The sequence below is a fragment of the Cervus elaphus genome, chromosome 20 (genome assembly GCF_910594005.1).
Source record: "Cervus elaphus chromosome 20, mCerEla1.1, whole genome shotgun sequence".
NCBI classification, from domain to species: Eukaryota; Metazoa; Chordata; class Mammalia; order Artiodactyla; family Cervidae; genus Cervus; species Cervus elaphus.
The window spans coordinates 81,460,387-81,482,218 of record NC_057834.1 but is presented as its reverse complement, the minus strand read 5'-3'; the positions used below and the strand labels follow the sequence as shown (position 1 = coordinate 81,482,218).

Here is a 21,832-nt window from a genome sequence, read left to right as displayed (position 1 = left end):
CAATCAGATCATTTGGCATTTCATTTCTAAGTGGAATTATAATATCAAGATGGTTACTACTTCTGTCTCCTTCCCCTCCCCCACACATCCTTTCACATTCTTTATGTTTACCTATGTTTACCTGTAATTTCTTTCACATTGATTGAGAGAAAGTATTTATTCAGGGCATAACCCTGTGATAGGCACTAAGAGGGATATGAAAAAGCCATGGGCCAACTCTTAGAAAGGTGTTAATTGGATTTTTCCCATATAAAACCCCCCATAGCATTTTATTTCCTAACTCTACTTCTCACAATCAACTTCATTTGCCCACTTAATGCAATTTGCTTCTCATGACAAGATTCTATTAAGTGATTATTAAGACAGTCTGAGTTACTTCAGCCAAGCACGTCTAGAATCATTACCTACCTCCTGGGGGTGATGCGAGGTGTAATTAGTTAAAGCTCACTGTTACCTCCCAGCATCCGGAACTACAAACAGAGCCCATTTCCTCACAGTTAAGCCAAGAGCCCTGGACTTAGTCTAGCAGCAGGACCAACACAGCTGCTCATATTTACATAAGCCCCACAGACCCATGTTTAATGACAGTCAATGTCAGATCTGTGGAAACAACATACTAGAGGTTGGCCATCTGTGTTTTTTAATTGATGTATAGTTGATTTACAGTATTGGTTTCAGGTGTACAACATAGTGATTCAATATTTTAATAATTTTACTGCATTTAAAGTTACCATAAAATATTGGCTATATTCCCTGCTTGTTGTTTAGTTGCTAGGTCACGTCCCGCTCTTTGTGACCCCATGGACTGTAGGCTGCCAGGGTCCTCTGTTCATGGGATTTCCAGGCAAGAATACTTGAGTGGGTTGCCATATCCTTCTCCAGGGGATCTTCCCAACCCAGGGATTGAACCGGTGCTTCCTGCATTGGCAGGCAGAATCTTTACCACTGAGTCACCAGGGTATTTATTCCCTGTACTGCACATTATATCCTTGTTGCTGTTTGTTTTTTATCAATGAATAATTTGTACCTCTTAACCTCCCCCTGCCCCACATATAAATCACTAGGTTGTTATTGTTGTTGTGTTGTTTTGGACTATGTCTATTGATATCAAATTATATCCGTAAGGACTGATTTCTGTTGGTTACAAAACCCTATTATATAAATAGTCCCAATCTTACTGTTAATAAACAAAAAATCTTTCACTTAAAATAGCTTGAAACAAATCAACCTAGCACTCCCCTTGAACCACTCATTCTTTTAGTCTTTCACAAACACTTACTAAGCTCTTACTGTGCAGAAAGGGCTAGGCTAGGATCTAAGGCTACAATGTTGAGAAAGAAAGTCACCACCCTCAAGGAATTTATAGTCAGTAAACTATACAAATGGTTATAAAGACTTGGGGCAAACTTTCTCCATTTACTCAAAAGTCTACCAGGTACTAAGATAATGGTTTAAAAACTTCACTGATGAGTCAGACAGAACAAGTATCATATGATATCCCTTATATTCAGAATCTGAAAAGAAAGGATACAAATGAGCTTATTTACATAACAGACTCAGAGACTTTAGAGAATGAATTTATGGTTTTGGAGTGGGGGACAGGTGAGAGGAGGAGGGATAGTTTGGGAGTTTGGGATGAACATGTACACACTGCTATATTTAAAGTGGATAATCAACAAGGACCTGTTGCATAGCACAGGGAACTCTGCTCAATGTTATGTGGCAGCCTGGATGGGAGGGGAGTTGGGGGGGAAATGAATATATGTATGGCTGAGTCACTTTGTTGTCCACAACAAAGCTATCACAACAGTGTTAATTGGCTTTATTCCAATAAAAAGTTAAAAAAAAATTCACTGATTAAAGTGCTTGAGTCAAGTACCAAGGGCCCAGAGGTCCTGGGGTCTCGCCCCTCTTGGGGGGCTAGTGTTTAGTCCACTGGAAGATTAGAAGCCTTTAATTAGAAGAGGAAGTGAACTGCTTCAGTACCCAGCAGACTGTGAGAAATAGTGAGAAAGGACCCGGGTGTTGTTCAGTTGCTCTGTCATGTCTGACTCTTTGAGACCCTCATGGTCTGCAGCACACCAGACTTACCTGTCCTTCACGATCTTCTGGAGTTTCCTCGAACTCATGCCATTGAATCAGTGATGTCACCCAACCAACTCATCTTCTGTCATCCCCTTCTCCTCCTGCCTTCAATCTTTCCCAGCATCAAGGTCTTTTCTAATGAGTCAGCTCTTCGCATCAGGTGGCCAAAGTATTGGCGCTTCAGCTTCAGCATCAGTCCTTCCAATGAATATTCAGTTTATTTCCTTTAGGATTAACTGGTTTGAACTTGCAGTCCATGGGGCTCTCCAGAGTCTGCTGCAATACCACAGTTCGAAAGCATCAATTCTTTGGTGCTCAGCCTTCTTTATGGTCCAACTCTCACATCTGTACATGACTACTGGAAAAAGCATAGCTTTGACTAGATGGACCTTTGTCGGCAAAGTAATGTCTCTGCTTTTTAATATGCTGTCTAGTTTTGTGATAGCTTTTCTTCCAAAGAGCAAGCATCTTTTAATTTCATGGCTGCAGTCACCCTCCACAGTATAATAAATAATAAGAGATCAGGGTGAAAAACTCAAAAAAGAAAATTTCACAGAGTACTGCCACGCGGGACATTTAGCATAAGGACCAAGAGCTCTGCAAACTCCTTCGGCTCCTCAGGGTTTCTTGCCTTATAGTGACAGGCAATCATTTATTTGCATAATAGCTCTAACTCAACAGAAAAGGTTACAGTGTGGCTGCTAGGCAGGGGAATAAGTCATGGAAGATGATTTCCACCAAAAAACATTTCTGGAAATTTAAATCAGTTCTTAAAATGATTAAAGTCAGCTCTTAAAGTCATTCTTCAGTGATAAAATGTAGGAGACAATTTGTAGCTCAGTATAAAGAAGTGTGTTCTCATCATTTTAGCTGCTCCTGAATGGATTTGGAGACTTTGGGAGGTAGTGAGTGTCCTGTGGCTTAGAGGTATTTAAGCCAAGTCTGGACAGCACCCTTGCAGAAAAAAAAGTACAGAAAGGTACAGAAGTACTACAAAGTACAGAGCTAAGAATGGTTTTTACCTGTCTTAATGTACAGTATAAAACGGCCAAAGATCTGTTAGCTTTTCAGTGAGAGTTGCTCAATTTTGCTTCTCAGCCTGGAAAGCCTAGTTGTCCTGGGCTCACCCCTGCATTGTTCTTTTTCAACTCTGAGTGCTGGGGTCTGCACACAATTCATTTTCTGATGCGGTCTCCAGCAAAGTAACTCTGGAGCAAAGCTGCCTCACTTTGGACCTGAGGGTTTCTGCAGGAGGCAGGACGGTCTCCAGAAACAAACCTGGATTTAGCAGGAAGCCTTGGCTTCCCTGATGGCTCAGATAGTAAAGAATCTGCCTGCAATGCAGGAGACCCGGATTCGATCCCTGGGTTAGGAAGATCCCCTGGAGAAGGAAATGGCAACCCATTCCAGTATTCTTGCCTGGAGAAGTCCATGGACAGAGGAGTCTGGCAGGTTACAGTCCATGGGGTCCCAAAGAGTTGGACACGACTGAGCAACTAACACACTTTCATGCTTGTTAGCAGATACACATACTGGATTGCCTCTTTCTGTCCTCTTTCTTACCAACTGCATTTTATACTTTCAGATTTTATTCATTGGCTGGGAAAAATGATAACTTGATGATCTCTAATAGGCAAGTGGCAAGAGTGGGGCATGTCATAGCCACCCAGGTCTCCCCTCACAGGGGAATGAGTCCCAGGCATCCCGCACACAAGGGCAATGAACATCCTTCTGGGTCCCTCCAGGGAAGATGGTAGAGACAACAGCCATGGACCATTGTGTTATCTTTACTCTAAAAGAGAAATACCCTAAGAAAATACAAGTGTTCACATTTCTTTCATTTTTGTTCTTAATTTTTTTTTCTCTGAGTATAGGATGGGAGAATCTTAGCTTGGAGAAATGCTGTCTACACCTGTCTTGCCTTTGCTGAGGGATTAGCCTTTCAAGGGGGGACCCTTGAAAGCATGCTCTGGTCCCCGGGGCATGCTAGGGGCAAGAAGGAGAGGGTTCATCTTGTGACAGCCCCAGGCGTGAGGTGGTGGATTCAGGAATGGAATTATGATCCCTCTGTCTCTGGGAGGAGGAGAAACAAAGGGGGAATAAACCTTATGCACGCCAGTTAATCTTAGCTTAAGGTAATAAATTCCACTGCTTGGAGTTTGAGCCAAGAGAACAAGTCTTCAGGGGGATTTCACAATCTCTGAGGATGAATGTTGGTTTTTAAAACATGCACTTATGCAACCATGAAAAATGTGCATCGATAAAACCGCAAGTTTGTTATCTACATCAGTGAATCTGTTTCTCTTTTGGGTATAGATGAATTTGTATTATTTTTAGCTTCTACATCAGTTCAGTTCAGTTCAGTTCAGTCACTCAGTCATGTCCAACTCTTTGCGACCCCATGAACTGCAGCACGCCAGGCCCCCCTGTCCATCACCAACTCCCGGAGTTTACCCAGACTCATGTCCGTTGAGTCAGTGATGCCATCTAACCATCTCATTCTCTGTCGTCTTCTTCTCCTCCTGCCTTCAATCTTTCCCAACATCAGGGTCGTTTCAAATGAGTCAGCTCTTTGCATCAGGTGGCCAAAATATTGGAGTTTCAGCTTCAACATCAGTCCTTCCAATGAACACCCAGGACTGATCTCCCTTAGGATGGACTGGTTGAATTTCCTTGCAGTCCAAGAGACACTCAAGAGTCTTCTCCAACACCACAGTTCAAAAGCATCAATTATTTGGCGCTCAGCTTTCTTTATAGTCCAACTCTCCCATTCATACATGACTACTGCAAAAACCATAGCCTTAACTAGATGGACCTTTGTTGGCAAAGTAATGTCTCTGCTTTTTAATATGCTGTCTAGGTTGGTCATAACTTTCCTTCCAAGGAGTAAGCGTCTTTTAATTTCATGGCTGCAGTCACCATCTGCAGTGATTTTGGAGCCCCCAAAAATAAAGTCAGCCACTGTTTCCACTGTTTCCCCATCTATTTTCCATGAAGTGATGGGACCGGATGCCATGATCTTAGTTTTCTGAATGTTGAGCTTTAAGCCAACTTTTTCATTCTCCTCTTTCACTTTCATCAAGAGGCTCTTTAGTTCTTCTTTGCTTTCTGCCATAAGGGTGGTGTCATCTGCATATCTGAGGTTATTGATATTTCTCCCGGCAATCTTGATTCCAGCTTGTGCTTCATCCAGCCTGGCATTTTGCCTGATGTACTCTGCATATAAGTTAAATAAGCAGGGTGACAGTATACAGCCTTGACGTACTTCTGTCCCTATTTGGAACCAGTCTGTTGGTCCATGTCCAGTTCTAACTGTTGTTTCTTGACCTGCGTACAGGTTTCTCAAGAGGAAGGTCAGGTGGTCTGGTATTCACATCTCTTTCAGAATTTTCCACAGTTTATTGTGATCCTCACAGTCAGAGACTTTGGCATAGTCAAGAAAGCAGAAATAGATGTTTTTCTGGAAATTTCTTGCTTTTTCAATGATCCAGCGGATGTTGGCAATTTGATTTCTGGTTCCTCTGCCTTTTCTAAATCCAGCTTGAACATCTGGAAGTTCACGGTTCACATGTTGCTGCAGCCTGGCTTGGAGAATTTTGAGCATTACTTTACTAGTGTGTGAGATGAATGCAATTGTGCAGTAGTTTGAGCATTCTTTGGGATTGCCTTTCTTTGGGATTGGAATGAAAACTGACCTTTTCCAGTCCTGTGGCCACTGCTGAGTTTTCCAAATTTGCTGGCATATTGAGTGCAGCACTTTCACAGTGTCATCTTTTAGGATTTGAAGTAGCTCAACTGGAATTCCATCACCTCCACTAGCTTTGTTCATAGTGATACTTCCTAAGGCCCACTTGACTTCACATTCCAGGATATCTAGCTGTAGGTGAGTGATCACACCATCGTGATTATCTGGGTCATGAGGATCATTTTTGTTTAGTTCTTCTGTGTATTCTTGCCACCTCTTCTTAATATCTTCTGCTTCTGTTAGGTCCATCCCATTTCTGTCCTTTATTGAGCCCATCTTTGCATGAAATGTTCCCTTGGTATCTCTAATTTTCTTGAAGAGATCTCTAGTCTTTCCTATTCTATTGTTTTCCTCTATTTCTTTGCATTGATTGCTGAGACAGGCTTTCTTATCTCTCCTGGCTATTCTTTGGAACTCTGCATTCAAATGGGAATATCTTTCCTTTTCTCCTTTGCTTTTCACAGCTATTTGTAAGGCCTCCTCAGCAAGCCATTTTGTTTTTTGCATTTCTATTTCTTGGGGATGGTCTTGTTCCCTGTCTCCTATACAATGTCATGAACCTCCATCCATAGTTCAAAAGGCACTCTGTCTATCAGATTTAGTCCCTTAAATCTATTTGTCACTTCCACTGTATAATCATAAGGGATTTGATTTAGGTCATACCTGAATGATCTAGTGGTTTTCCCCACTTTCTTCCATTTAAGTCTGAATTTGGCAATAAGGAGATCATGATCTGAGCCACAGTCAGCTCCTGGTCTTGTTTTTGCTGACTGTATGGAGCTTCTCCATCTTTGGCTGCAAAGAATATAATCAATCTGATTTCAGTGTTGACCATCTGATGATGTCCATGTGTAGAGTCTTCTTTTGTGTTGTTGGAAGAGGGTGTTTGCTATGACCAGTGCATTCTCTTGGCAGAACTGTATTAGCCTTTGCCCTGCTTCATTCTGTACTCCAAGGCCAAATTTGCCTGTTACTCCAGGTGTTTCTTGACTTCCTACTTTTGCATTTCAGCCCCCTATAATGAAAAGTACATCTTTTTTGGGTGTTCTAAAAGGTCTTGTACGTCTTCATAGAACCGTTCAACATCAGCTTCTTCAGTGTTACTGGTTGGGGCATAGACTTGGATTACCGTGATACTGAATGGTTTGCCTTGGAAACGAACAGAGATCATTCTGTCGTTTTTTAGATTGCATCCAAGTACTGCATTTTGTACTCTTTTGTTGACTATGATGGCTACTCCATTTCTTCTCAGGGATTCTTGCCCACAGTCATAGACATAATGGTCATCTGAGTTAAATTCACCCATTCCATTCCATTTTAGATCGCTGATCCCTAGAATGTTGACATTCACTCTTACCATCTCCTGTTTGACCACTTCCAATTTGCCTTGATTCATGGACCTGACATTCCAGGTTCCTATGTAATATTGCTCTTTATAGCATCGGACGTTGCTTATATCACCAGTCACATCCACAACTGGGTGGTTTTTTTTGCTTTGGCTCCATCCCTTCGTTCTTTCTGGAGTTATTTCTCCACCAATCTCCAGAAGCATATTTGGCATCTACCGACCTGGGGAGTTCATCTTTCAGTGTCCTATCATTTTGCCTTTTCATACCCCACATCCAAGGTAAGGAGCAACGGCTGTGCTTTGCTGGAGGAGCCACAAAGAGTTACCCCACGTCCAAGGTAAGAGAAACCCAAGTAAGACAGAAGGTGCTGAGAGAGGGCATCAGAGGGCAGACAGACTGAAACCACAATCCCAGACAACTAGCCAATCTGATCACACGGACCACAGCTTGTCTAACTCAATGAAACTAAGCCATGAAGTGTGGGGCCACCCAAGACAGAGGGCTCATGGTGGGGAGGTCTGACAGAACATGGTCCACTGGAGAAGGGAATGGCAAACCACTTCAGTATTCTCTCCTTGAGCTTCTACATAGATAGATAAAAATAAAACAAGAGAAAAAGTGTGCATCTATATATGTTCGTGTCTTTCCCAGTCCCAGTGTGCGCAGACTGGGTGAGTCACTCAGGGCACAACAGCATGCTGCACCTGACATTAAAAAATACACCTTGTACATTGTTTTAATTGTTTCAAGGGCCTGCTCCCATGTGCACATGTATGTGTGTTTGCACGCGCACGCGCACGCACACACACACACACAAAACCCAGGTCAGTGCTCTGACTTCTGCCTTGGCCTCCTGCCTTGCTGTGTGTTCAAAGCAAAGTTCACTACCCCCAAAAGGGCCCAATTCATGCCACCAGCCCTGCATGCGTTCTCCACGTCTATCATTTCAGAACCCCTGAGCACAAAAATTATAGTTATGCCACATTCTACTAAACATCAATTTCAAGACTTAAATCATGCCTGAAAACACAGTTTTCACCCACTGTGGGTATTTTCACTGTGACGGTTTTCATAAGCACTTGTGCTAGAGGCCAGAAATTTCACGATACCTTTTAGAGTTAACTGTGGTTGTGTGAGTGTGCTTAGTTGATCAGTCATGTCCAATTCTTTGCCATCCCATAGACTGTAGCCTGCCAGGCTCCTCTGTCGAGGCAAGAATACTTGCTCTTCTCCAGACAAGAATATTGGAGTGGGTTGCCATTTCCTTCTACAGGGGATCTTCCCAACCCAGGGATCAAACCTGAGTCTCTTGTATCTCCTGCATTGGTGAAGGAGGAAACAGCCAGAACAGGCTCTATCCTGAAAGCAGGACTCCATCTGGGGCCAGAGTATGGACTTTGAGGTATATGTCCAGTATCTATGGAAACGACATATCAACTGGAAAACCAGACCCCCCTGGATGGAAGAGCCCCAGGGCTCGCACCTAGACTCTCCATCACCTAAAAGAAAACCCTAATTATCTGTGTAACCAAATAGAAGCATAAATTCTTTTATGCTTATTGGGGTATGACCACAGGCCTATTGATAATTGTCCACTGTTAACTACCTAGGCTTAAGGCATAGGAATCATGGGTTGACTTTGACTATATCTTTCTTTTCCTTTATTCAGACTAGTTTCAGAGAATTTGGGGGGGAGGGTGGGGTGGGTTTGAGCATGTACACTTAGGGTGTATAAGGTATACACAAAAACTGGTCAGGGTCCTTGGCTAGAAGGAGACTCTGCCTTGGGCCCACCCATGTAATAAACTGCACTCTACTATCTGCATTGTCCTTCTGAGTGAGTTTGTTTCCCGGAATTCGTGTCTACAACATTTGGTGCATTGGCCGGGAAACTCCTCACTTTGAGGAGACAAGTCCCATTTGGGACTACTCTGAGGCCTTGTGGCTTAAATCTTCTAGGGCGGAAGGCGCCTCGCCCTTCTGGAAGGATTCTGCTTCTCAGTGCCCGGACCTTTTCCGTTAGCAGGTAGTGGATGGCAGCAGGGGAACTGAGCGCTCAGGTGAGGAGGAACTCACCCGGCAGGGTGGAAGAGGGGGCCTGATCACCCCCCTGGGAGGGACTAGAAGGGGCACGGACCCACAGGAGCCTGGAATAGGCAGGTGGCAGCGATTGATTGGTACACAGGTTGATGAGCATGTTAGGGTTTAGGAAGGAAATTTGTGAAGGTCATTTAGGAGGTGGTGTCCATGCCATCTTGGAGAAAACTACTACCAAGCAGTTGCCAGGGGATTTTTAGGAGAAGAAACTTGGTCTTTGTGAGCTCATATTCTGCCCTCCCCAAGGAGATGTCCCATCTGCTGTGAAATTCTTGACCCTCTCGGAATTGTCAGGCTAGAAGGAGGGGCGGGGTACATAAGTGAATATGAATTGTCTTTTCCAGAGATGGCCTGGGACGTGGAATATTTAACCCATCTGTGTTTTCATCCACACCTGATCAAGCCCACCAAGGCAGAATGGACTTTAAAAGTTAAGGGCAAAACAGTCTTGGACCACGTGGTGTTCTGGTTCAGCCATGCTGACCAGCAGGTGAAGACACACCTATCCCCCTTCTCCCTCTGGGATCTGGCAGGTAAGGCTCTTCTTACCCAAATTAGGAAGGAAGCTGAATGGCAATTTAAGTGTTTCATTGAGTGAAAATATCAGAAGTACATAGGGTACTGAGAACTTCATAGACAGAATGAAAAGAAAAGGTAGAATGTCTGGGAAGGTAAGCAAGATGGTGGAGGGAAGTGAATCTAAGGCAACTGTATTGGAGTGCATGATTAAAAATTTTAAAGAAGGGATTTGGAGGAGACTATGGGGTGAAGATGATACCTAACCGACTCCACATACTCTGTGAGGTCGAAAGGCTCCCTGTGGGAATAGGATGGCCACCAGAGAACACCATGAACTTAAAAATAGTGGAAGCAGTCTATACAGTAGTCACAGGAGAGCCAGGACTCCCAGATCAATATCCATATATTGACTCATGGCTAGGGTTAGCTTAAGACCTTCCTACTTGGACAAGATTCTGTATCCAGAAGGGAAAGGGAAAAATATTAATAGCACAAAAACTGACTGATGATAAAAAAGGAAATTCTACAGGATTTAGACAGGGATGACCTGACTGCTCCCCCAGACTGGATAATGAGGCACCTGCCTCCCTGTGCTCCACCAGGACTGGAGGCCGCCTTAATGACCGATCCAGGGCCAGGTGAAGTCTGGCAGCAGTCGCTGCTCTTCCACCAGCTCTCCTGGAGTTCGTAGAGCTACGGTTTTGGCAGGCTCTAATCCCAGCAATGGAGACCTCTGGCCAACGCCCCCAGAATTTCACCTCAGCTGGATATCCTAGATTGTATCCACCTCTCCAGGTGAGTACTGATGGAAAGGGGGAAGAAAACATAGGAATTAGACAGAGGTTGCGCTCCGCCAAGGAACAGGGGGAAAGAACCCCACTACAGATGCCCCTCAGAGAGCTACAACAACATCTGGTTCAGGAGGCATGTGGGCACTACCATCAGCCCCCTGTAGCCTATTGTTACCAGCCATTTTCCTCTACGGATATATTAAGCTGGCAGAGACACACTCCACCATACTCGGGGGAGCCACAAGCCATTATTAGGCTAATGGAGACTATTTTTCGAACCCACCGCCCTACATGTGACATAATCCAACTACTAGTCTCTCTCTTCAGCACTGAGGAAAGACCAGGATCCTAACTGAGGCCAGAAAATGGCTCAGAGAAATGGCACCCGAGGGCACTGCAGACCCGCAGCAGTGGGCAGAATGAGCCACCCCCAATGAGAGCCCCGATTGGGACTGTAACATAGAGGAAGGGCGGGGCCATCTGGAGAGATATCCAGCGGCTATTTTACAAGGCCTCAAGAGGAGGCCCTAAAACCTATGAGTATGACAAAACCCTCTGAAGTGATTCAAATGGTAAGCAAATCACCCTCTGAATTCTATGAAAACCTGTGCGAGGCCTGTAGACTTTATACACCAGTAGATCCAGAGGCTGCTGGGTCTCAGATGGTGATAAATGCAGACTTTGTGTCTCAAGCCTATCCTGAAAATGTCAGATGGAGGGACACAAAGTGACTCATGAATTTTTATACATCCCTGAATGCCCAGCACCTTTGTTGGGAAGAGACTTGCTGTCTAAATTGGGGGCACAAGTGACCTTTCCCCCCCACGAAAGACCCACTCTTCGAGTGGGCTCAACCACCTATTTACTCTTCCTCTCAGTAACCCCTCAAGATGAACGGAGGTTGCATGATCTCCCGGAAGGGAAATCGAACGGGCTAAACAGTCAGAGAATCGTTAACTCAACAATTCCCTGAAGTCTGGGCGGAAGACAACCCCTCTCCCCCCACCCCCCACCCCGCAGGGTTGCAAAACAAGTCCCACTGGTAATCGAAGTCAAACCCAGTACAATTACATCAGCACCCGCCTTGGGCCTGCCAGACCTTGCTAAGCCACTTACTCTTTATGTGACTGGAAAGGACAAGGTGGCTATGGGAGTGTTGTCCCAGACTCTGGGGACATGGGACAGACCCGTGGCTTATCTCCCGAAACCGCTGGACAATGTTGCCACTGGGTGGCTGGGCTGCTTATGGGCAGTTGCTGCAGCTTGCCTTACTGGTCCAGGAGGCAATCAGGCTGACTTTGGGCCAAGGTTTGATGGTAAAAGTCCCACATGAGGTCAACAGTCTCCTGCAAGGGAACCTTCATAAATGGCTGTTGACATCCCGGATTACTCAATATCAGGGACTGTTATGTGAGAACCCCCATGTTACTATTGAGCCTTGTCAAGCCCTGAATCCGGCCACTCTCCTTCCTGTGGGAGAAGGTGGGCCCTCACATCATTGCAAGGAAATATGCCAGCAGACCTGACTTGAAAGACCAGCCAATCCTGGACCCAGATTTGGTCCTGTACGCCAATGGCACCAGCCTGGTGAAACAAGGACAACGACTGTTGGGACATGCAGTAGTCATGGAAGAAACCATCGTTGAAGCTAGTTCTCTGCCATCACACTGGTCCGCTCAATGGGCCGAACTATGTGCTCTAATCCAGGACCTCCAGCTGTCAAAAGGTAAGAAGACAAACATTTACACGACTCCAGGTATGCTTTTGCCACACTACAGGGCTCTGGATAAGGAGAGAGACCTTTCACAGCTAGTGAAAAAGATACTAAAAATAAGGAAGAAATTAAGACCCTATTAGATGCTGCCTGGGAACCAGAAAGGGTTGCAGTCACACACTGCTGAGGTCTTCAAAAAGAGGATACCCCCCCCGGGCTCAGGGAACAGACTGGCAGATAAGACCACTAAACAAGCAGCCGAGGGCTTGGGGACAAGTGAGGCCCCTATTAAAGCTCTTGTATTGGCGGAGCTGCCTGAGCTAGCTCTGGACTCTCCAAATTACACTGAAGCCCAAAACCAACTAGCCAAAGTGGAAGGGGCCATCAAGACTGAAAAGGGATGGTGGGGATTGCCAAGTGGCAAATTATTGGTACCAGAGGAGCTGGCACCCACTCTGGTAAGCCAAACACACCAAGCGACCCACCTAGGCCATGATAAACTGGAAGAGTTAATTCGTAAATATTTCTTGGTTCCCCGCCTCTCTTCCCTATGCAGGACAAAATCTCAGAACTGCACTGCCTGCTCACAGGTCAACGCTGCCTCTTGGCACAGACAGAAATCTCCAGGGATTCAGCTAAAAGGCACGCTGCCCTTTGAACACCTGGAAGTGGACTTCACTGAAATGAAACCTCACTGACACTACTGTTACCTGCTGGTCATGGTATGTACATTTTCAGGATGGGTAGAAGCTTTTCCTACCCGGACTGAAAGAGCATCAGAAGTACCCAGGTGCCTGCTTAGGGAGATAGTTTCCAGATTTGGATTTCCTATCAGCATTGGATCAGACAATGGCCCAGCTTTCGTAGCTGATTTAGTACAACAAGTAAGCAAAACTTTAAACATCGAGTGGAAATTACATACAGCATATAGACCCCAGAGTTCTGGGATGGTGGAAGGAACCAACCTTCTACTCTCCAAGTGGATCCTAGAGACTGACTGCTCCTGAGTGGACTTGCCTCTGATGGTTCTGCTTAGACTCAGGATGACCCTACGGTGCCATGGCTATTCTCCATACAAGATTGTGTATGGGAGGCTCCCTCCTATAATAAACCAGGTGTCAACAAATTTGCCTCAGGTAAGGGGAGATGATATATCACAGCAGATGTAACAACTGGGTAAGGTAATAAATCAGGTAACTAAGTCTGTACAAGAAAGGGTGCCATTCCCCCTTGGGGAACAGATTCATGGATTTGTGCCTGGGGATCAGGTGTGGGTCAAGGACTGGAAACACAACTCCTTGGCCCCACATTGGAAGGGTCCATATACTGTTGTTCTAACCATCCCTACAGCAGTTGGGACTTCCCTGGTGGCTCAGAGGGTAAAGCATCTACCTACAATGTGGGAGACCTGGGTTCAATCCCTGGGTTGGGAAGATCCCCTGGAGAAGGAAATGGCAGAATACTCCATTATTCTTGGATTATTCTTGGATACTTGGAAAATCCCATGGACGGAGGAGCCTGGTAGGCTACAGTCCATGGGGTCGCAAAGAGTTGGAGACATCTGAGCCACTTCACTCACTTCACTCACAGCAATTAAAGTTGCAGGTGTCACTCCCTGGATCCGCCACATGAGAACATACCATGCAGACCCAGAAAACGCTGAGTGGACTGCGCAGAGGGACCCCACTGATCCTCAAGAGACTAAGATCATCCTTAGAAGAAGGAAAAGAAGATCCTGGATGAGCCCCTTCAGGATGAAGCCACATAATCAACTCCTGCTGCATGGCCTCATCAACGTGATTTTGAATTTTACTTCTGTTTCAACTCAGGACAATGTTTTCATCTCACAGGTACATTCCTACGTGGACTTCCACAACACCTCCAGCTGCTGGGTATGTGGGGCTATGCCTCTGTGATGGATGGACTTCCTTGGTGTTCTTTTCTGGGACGACAAAAAGAGACTTTCCTTTCTCTTGTCAATCATAATCTCTCCCTGCTCTCTTGGTATAAGCCAGACCTACAGTCAATAGACTCAGGTCATGGGGTTACATTTGCTGTAAACACCAGTTTCATAGGAGTAATAAAAGCCTATACCTCATATTTAAAGGACAAAGGAAAAAAGCTCCCTGACAGGCAAGAGAGGACAGGCCTCTAGGTATGTTGAACAATTCTACCAAGTCTGGGATGAATATTTCTGGATGACCCCAGAAAGGGGTCAATTAATTACTCCCACTGCTATATGCTGGGAACAAAAAGAACAAAGGATAGGGTTCGGTGACCTCCATTAGACCCAAAAGAACTAAAATATATGGGGTACCTATCCCCTAAACAATGTAAATGAACATTCGAGGTCACATACCACCCCAACCAGTCCATCCGTTGGCCAGGCTCTGATTGGAAATATAACCCTGGAATCCATTGGATGGTGCCCAATGGGACCCAATGGCTTTGTGGGCCTAACCTTTGGCCTTGGTTACCAATCGGCTGAGTAGGCCGCTGCACACTGGGATTCACTTTTGTCCGTGGCAGCATAAAGCCTAACCTATAACAAGCCCTGGTAAATCTACCTTATTTACATGCTAGGTGGACAAGGTCTGTGTTTCAACTGTATGAATATATTGCTGCCTTATTCGTATCTTCTATAGGGACAATAGATATTATGATTAAAGTAGAGGCCTTGACTAATTTCCTAAAACAGGCCCTCCTAGATGGTGATAAAGCCATCTAAGCCTTAAATGAGGAACAAATCCAAATGAGAAAAGCAGTAATTCAAAACAGAATGGGTTTGGACATGCTCACAGCTGCTCAGGAGGGACCTGTGTTATAATTAAGGTTAAATGTTGTGTATATATTCCTGATTTATCTGGCAATGTATCAGATGCTTTAGATGACATGAAAAGCCAGGTAAAAGCAATGTCAAATGAAAACATTCCTTTCTGGACTTTGTATTTACCATTGTTACAGTTGCCTTGATAATTCTGCTTTGTGGACCCTGCACTTTACAATGTATTATGAACTTTGTAACCCAAAGTTTGGTGTCGTTCTCCCAAATTGGTGGTCGGAGAGCCAGGGTACAATATATCCCTATGAGTGATGCTCATACTATGAGTTAAGAGCATCAAGAGGGGGGAATGAAGGAGGAAACAGACAGAACAGGCTCCATCTTGAAGGCAGGACTCCACCTTGGGCCGCACTGTGGATTTTGAGCTACATGCCCAGTATCTGTGGAAACAACAAACCAACTGGAAAACCAGACCCCCTTGGATGGAAGAGCCCCGGGGCTCACACCTAGACTCTCCATCGCCTAAAAGTATACCCTAATTATCTGTGTAACTGAATAGAATCATAAATTCTGTTATGCTTATTGGGGTATGACCACAGGCCTATTGATAATTGTCCACTGTTAACTACCTAGGTTTAAGGCATAGGAATCATGGGTTGACTTTGATTGTATCTTTCTTTTCCTTTGTTCAGACTAGTTTCAGAGAATTGGGGGGGGGGCGGTGGGTTTGAGCACGTACACTTAGGGTATATAAGGTATACACAAATACTGGTCGGGGTCCTTGGCTAAGAGGAGACTCTGCCTTGGGCCGCCAGTATAATAAACTGCACTCCACGATCTGCATTGTCCTTCTGAGTGAGTGTGTCTCCCGGAATGCGTGGCTACAACATTGGCAGGCAGACTCACCACTTGGGGAGCTCCAGTGCACCAGTAACTGATCAGAAGTCTACAAACAGCTCCAGGTGCGAGTCTGGCTCTCCAGGTGCCCTGCTCCCCGCTCCACTTCTTAGACCCTTGTCCTTCACCTTCCTGCCCCCACCCCCTACCCCCCACACACATAGGATCTCACGCTTCTTCCAGAGAATGGGTTTGGACCACGTGTATGATGATCTGGATGGGCATGTCTCCTCAGTCACAAAATCGCATCTTCTCCCCCAGCCTCTCTCCTCCCCCGCCCCTACTGCCCTGTTTCACAGTTAGCATTCAGCTCAGAGTGAAACGAGCTGGCACCCAGGAGATGGCTGCGGGCAGCACCTTTGCACAACCTGGACGCCCACTCCTCAGCAGAAGGAACCCAGCAGTGCCGTATGTCGGGGCTGCTAGCATTGCCAGCAGAAGAGGAGCTTTGTTCTTTTGTTGGGTTTGTTCTGAAAGGGAACATGAATAACCCACACCCACTACTCCTTTCCCAGCAGTCTGGGCAGAGCTTGCTGGCAGGCCTTGTGGTGGTTCCGAGTGGCCTGAATTGCTCCCCCAACATGGCTAGGGACGAGAGCTGGCCTTGTCCACCAGATGGATGAAGTCCGATGAATTGCCAACAGTAACTAGTTCTCCTCTTGCTTTTCTCATATTTAATCACCAGATGAGGTTTGTTTGTTTGTTTCAGAAACAATCCTGTTTCCCTGTAAAAATTCAGGATCTTTGTTTTCACACAGCCCAGAAAGCTTTTCACAAAGTCGACAGGAGCAATGGGTGTTCCTACCTTCTGGGCCAACTGTGTGTGTTGGGGAGGGGAGAAGGAGGGGGGAGTCCATGGGGATGGCGGAGGGCCACGGTCTGAATGTACTCAGGGTGCTTCTGGAAATAGTGTCAAATGAGGGGCCCCACGGGTCTGTAGGTTTGTTTCTCCTACAGAAATTCTGCATGCTTCTCAAAGTCACTCATTTCAAGCTGTGAAAAGCATCTGAAAGCTTGGAAAAGCAGCCCGGCCTTGCTCAATACCTCATCCAGCCTTAGTAATGCCAGCACATTGTCAATTCTCAACAATTTCTGTTGGATGAGTGAGTGAGTGAGTGATTAGATGAATGACTGCTATTTGGGTTAAATTTTGATAGCTTACAATGTGTTTTGGAAACATTTATGTGTGTGTGTGAGAGAGAGAGAGAGCAAGCTTGTGCATATGTAGCCATAAAGGATCTAAGATAATCTAGCCAGGGTATTAAAAGTGCTTAATATTTATTGCTAGTCTCTATTTTATGCTTTTTATATATTACTTTGGTTATTAGAAAAAGATTGGCTTCATTTTGAAAAGGAAACATGCATCACTAAATAAACAAAAATAATATCAATCATCATCATTATAGTAATTACAATTTACCAAGAAACTTTGCGTGTCAGACACTGTTCTGAGCATCTTCCATGCATGACCATGCTATTAAGTAGGAATTATTATTAACCTTTTTTACCGAAAGGAAACCTATGAATGCAAATGATCTGTGTTCCTAAAGAGTGTGCATAATGCAAAGATAAATGAACACAACATCCATTTTATAGCAAAGTTGTAGCTATAAAAGACCCCGTGGACTGCAGCCCGCCAACCTCCTCTGTCCATGGGATTGTCCAAACAAGAATACTGGAGTGGCTTGCCATTTCCTATTCCAGCATTTCCTGGCAGCAGTGTGTAACTGACAGCTAGGCTCTGAGACGCTGTATGCGAAGTAATGCGGTCTACGTAAATGGCGATGTCTGCTCTGCTGGGTGTGAAAGGAATCAAACAGATACGGGAGTTTCTGGCACTGGTCCTGGCCTTGGGCTGGATTTAATAAATGCTAATTCTCTCCTTCAGCCTTCAGTACAGCCCCACCCCTGCCCCCAGCTTTCTCCTGGATCCTTCATGGGTGAATGGTAACATCCAGGCTTGAGCTGTAGCATCCAGAAACATCATCATCATCAACAATAAAATAACCAATTTGAGAGGGAGTAAGGACTTGCCCTGTGATGGATGTTTTGTAACTCTTCTCTCCTTCTGTCAGTCTGACTACTAACTCTGTCCCCTAGTTGTAGCCTGTATGGACTCCATCTGCCAGTATAGGACATCAACTGGATTTATGCAAACAACACGAGACAAGACTGTCCAGTCTTCTAGAGCTCTTGACATCATCCCCTAAAAATCATGTTCCATGCCACTGTAGTGTAAAATGGATTTTGTCTGGAAAAAAAAAAAAATGTTGTTCCTTTCAAAGTCAGTAATCTATATATGGCTGTCATCTCCATTAACAACTCTTTGCAGCGAGTTCATGGATCATGCACCCAGTGAATAGGAGGGGCAGCTGTGACATTTTGTGGAAGATGGAAAGGTCAGGAGACCAAGTTAATCCTGACTCTGCCTCTCAGAAGCTGTGTGAAAGAGGACTTCGGCTGCTCACTGTAACACGACGAGGTTGGCTCTGTCCGGTTGCTTCCAGCTATAAAATTTCAGGAGTCTGAGCTAACAAAGCCCCTGGAGACAAAAGGACAGCAGACTTTTCCCTTCAAGCAGGGGCATATGGTGAGTGTACTCCCCATAGACTTGTTAAGCCCAAGTTCTGAAACCATGGACAGATCTGCATATTATTGACAATGGCCTTCTTTGAAGGGATGAGAGTGAAGTGGGTTTTGTGGGAATGGAGGAGAGAAGGCTTTCTCTTGAAGTGTAAGGAGATTAGAGAAAGGCGTCTGGAAAAAAGCTTTCCTGCTTAGAAAATATTGAAATCTGCTCACCAGGGCAGGACATGCAGCGCATGTATGCTCAGTCACTCAGCGTGACCAACTCTTTGTGACCCCGTGGACTGCAGCCCGCCAACCTTCTCTGTCCATAGCATTCTCCAAACAAGAATACTGGAGTGGCTTGCCATTTCCTATTCCAGGAGATCTTCCCAACCCAGGGATCAAACCTGTGTCTCTTTCGTCTCCTGCATTGGCAGGTGGGTTATTTACTACTAGTGCCACCTGGGAAGCCTAGAACATACAGTTCAGTTCACTTCAGTCACTCAGTCAGGTCCGACTCTGCGACCCCGTGGACTGCAGCATGCCAGACTTCCCTGTCCATCACCAATTCCCGGAGCTTGCTCAAACTCATGTCCATTGAGTCGGTGATGCCATCCAACCATCTCAACCTCTGTCATCCCCTTCTCCTGCCTTCAATCTTTCCCAGCATCAGGGTCTTTTCCAATGAGTCAGTTCTTTGAATCAGGTGGCCAAGTATTGGAGTTTCAGTTTCAGCATCAGTCCTTCCAACGGACATTCAGGACTGGAGAAGGGAATGGCAAACCACTTCAGTATTCTTGCCTTGAGAACCCCATGAATAGTAAGAAAAAGAACATGCAGTAGCCATATATTTAATAATAATAAAAAAAAGGAACAGCATGCAATGAGTTAGTTAGTTCAATGAACATTTGTGGGTAGCTGCTGTGGGTCAGGAATAAACTGGTACTGGAATATCAAGCGGGCTTCTCTTTGGTCCCTGCCCTCGGAGAGTTTCCAATCTAGTGATCAAGCCTCGAGCAGGGCAGGTCACTGGAGACCCCCAGACATTTGGAAGAATGGCAGCAGTGCAGAGACTCACATATTCAGCAAGTGTCATCTAGATCAGCAGTCCCTGACCTTTTTGGCACCAGGAACCAGTTTTGTGGAAGACAATTTTTCCATGTCCCCAAGGGATGCGAGCAGTGCAGAGCAGCTGTAAATATAGGTGAAGCTTCGCTTGCTGCTGTGTGGGCCAATTCCTAACAGGCCATGGACTGGCAGCGGTATGTGGCCCAGTGGTTAGGGACCCCAATCGATATCAATATAAGATCTTCAATCTAGCAATGAGCCAACCATAAGACTTTGACAGCCATCAGACTTTGACATGGCAGAGAAGAAGGGAGAGGAAGGGACAACATCCTTCCCTAGAAGACGATTGACTCCTTTCTCTGGGCTCACGCCTGTGCAAACCTCCTGCCTGCTGCTAAAAAGGAAATCCTCCTAAAACATGGAGAGCCTTGGGTCACTCTTCACAAGCTGTCATTACCTCTCCATTTGCTGCAGAAAACTCCTAGTGTGGCACTCAAGGCCCTTCACAGAATGACTGTCTTCCTGACCTCACCGCCCACATTCTGTTTCCTGGGGGTGTGCCAGGAGTGCACTCGTTTCCTCGTGGCTCTTCATGATCTTGCCCCTTTCTGATGACCATCTACTCCCTCTTTTCCTTAGGGAGCCAACTCAAATATTATCTTTCCTGGGAAGATTTCCCCATCTTGCAAATTCACTCCATTTAGCGCAACAAAACCTCCATTGTATCCCTTTTCTCCCAGTGCCAAACACATTGCTCTAGATACATAGGCATTCTTGTGAGCAAAATCCTCAGAAACTGAAGGGTTTTGAATGAAATTGCTAATAGGGACACTAATTTGCAGACTGGATTTTCATCTTGCATGCCAAACCCTGTCCTCTGATGATGCAGAGAAGGATTTTAATGCAGCATTCTGATCTAGCAGGAAAAGTATGGTGGTTGATTAATGAAATCTGCCACTGTCACAGGAAGGGGCGGCAGCCAGCTTGCCATTTCCCCAGCATTTCACTGGAAGCTTCCAGAAGGCACATACTTTGTGTTGTTGTTAATATAATATAGTCCTGGCTGTTGATTTTTTTTTTTGTCAGTATAATATGTTCTCAGTCATTACGAGCTAGTTTTTCAGCTGTCCATAGCCCTTCCAGTTGACTGTATCTGCATATGGCCCGTAGATTCCTGGAGGCTATCACGTGTATTATCCATTGCTCTGGTTAAATAATGAGAAAAAGATCTGTAAAACAAAATGCAGCTGGATTAAAATGCCTCCCACTGATATTTTATAGCATTGAGGCATTATGATTATGTAGACTCTTAGTTTTCAATGCTCTGAGCCTCAAATGCTGCCGCTTGTCTGCATAGCCAATCCTGCATCATACTGTCTTCTGCATTCAGTAAATAACGTGTTCTGGATGCTTAACAGTGAAGCACGATCTGGTCTTCATCCAGCAGTTTGGAGAAAAAAATGCTCTTGCAAAAGACAAAATATACTTCTTCCGGTCCTTATTTGACTTGCATGCCCACAGCGAGGTGGTTTACATCTGAAGCTCAAGACAGGCTCCCAGTCTTTGTGCAAACACTCCCTTGTGAGGTTTCTAACACAAATCAGTGGCCCACGAAGTGCCCTGTGATCACAGTCAACTCAGGTAAAACGAGGATATCTCCTGAGTTAATGCTGAAAGCAGTTTTATTCACTCATGTATTTTTTCACTTTCTCCATAGACTCTGAAAGTGATGATCTTCCCAATCAAGGACCATCTATTACCGCAAAGGAATGCAATCCGTGTAACACCCAAGGGCACACGGTTTCTCTCGCTAAACATGAAAAATATGTCGCAGCTGCAGAGAGGCTGCCTGGGTTGCCATCACTGCCAGGGGACAGGGGAGGGGACCGGAACGGAGCCAGGATGCTCTGCTGGAAGAGAGGTGGCTGCCTGTCTGAACCGATGCTTTTGAAAAGCTCCTGCTGGGAACGCCCTGGGAAGTGCTAATGGATGTAATGAACCAAGACTCCCAGGGAAGCCAGAGAGAGCAGTCCCATCAGCCAGAGCATTTAAAATTAGAGCAAGGAAAACACTTTGGAGGAGAAACACAGTGGAGCCCTTCAGTGTGGCCCTGGAAATGGGCCAGAGCCCCTGAAATCAAGGGCTTAGTCATCAGCCCTTTAGCCCTGAAAGGAGATACGTGGTGTGTTTCCAGCACAGAGATAGAGGGTAGGGAAT

At 45.4% G+C, this 21,832-nt stretch overlaps 1 pseudogene; it reads left to right on the top strand.

Annotated features, from left to right (window-relative positions):
* The first annotated feature begins 13,928 nt into the window (after positions 1-13,928).
* On the top strand, positions 13,929-15,418 carry LOC122676773 (annotated as a pseudogene).
* The last annotated feature ends 6,414 nt before the right edge of the window (positions 15,419-21,832 follow it).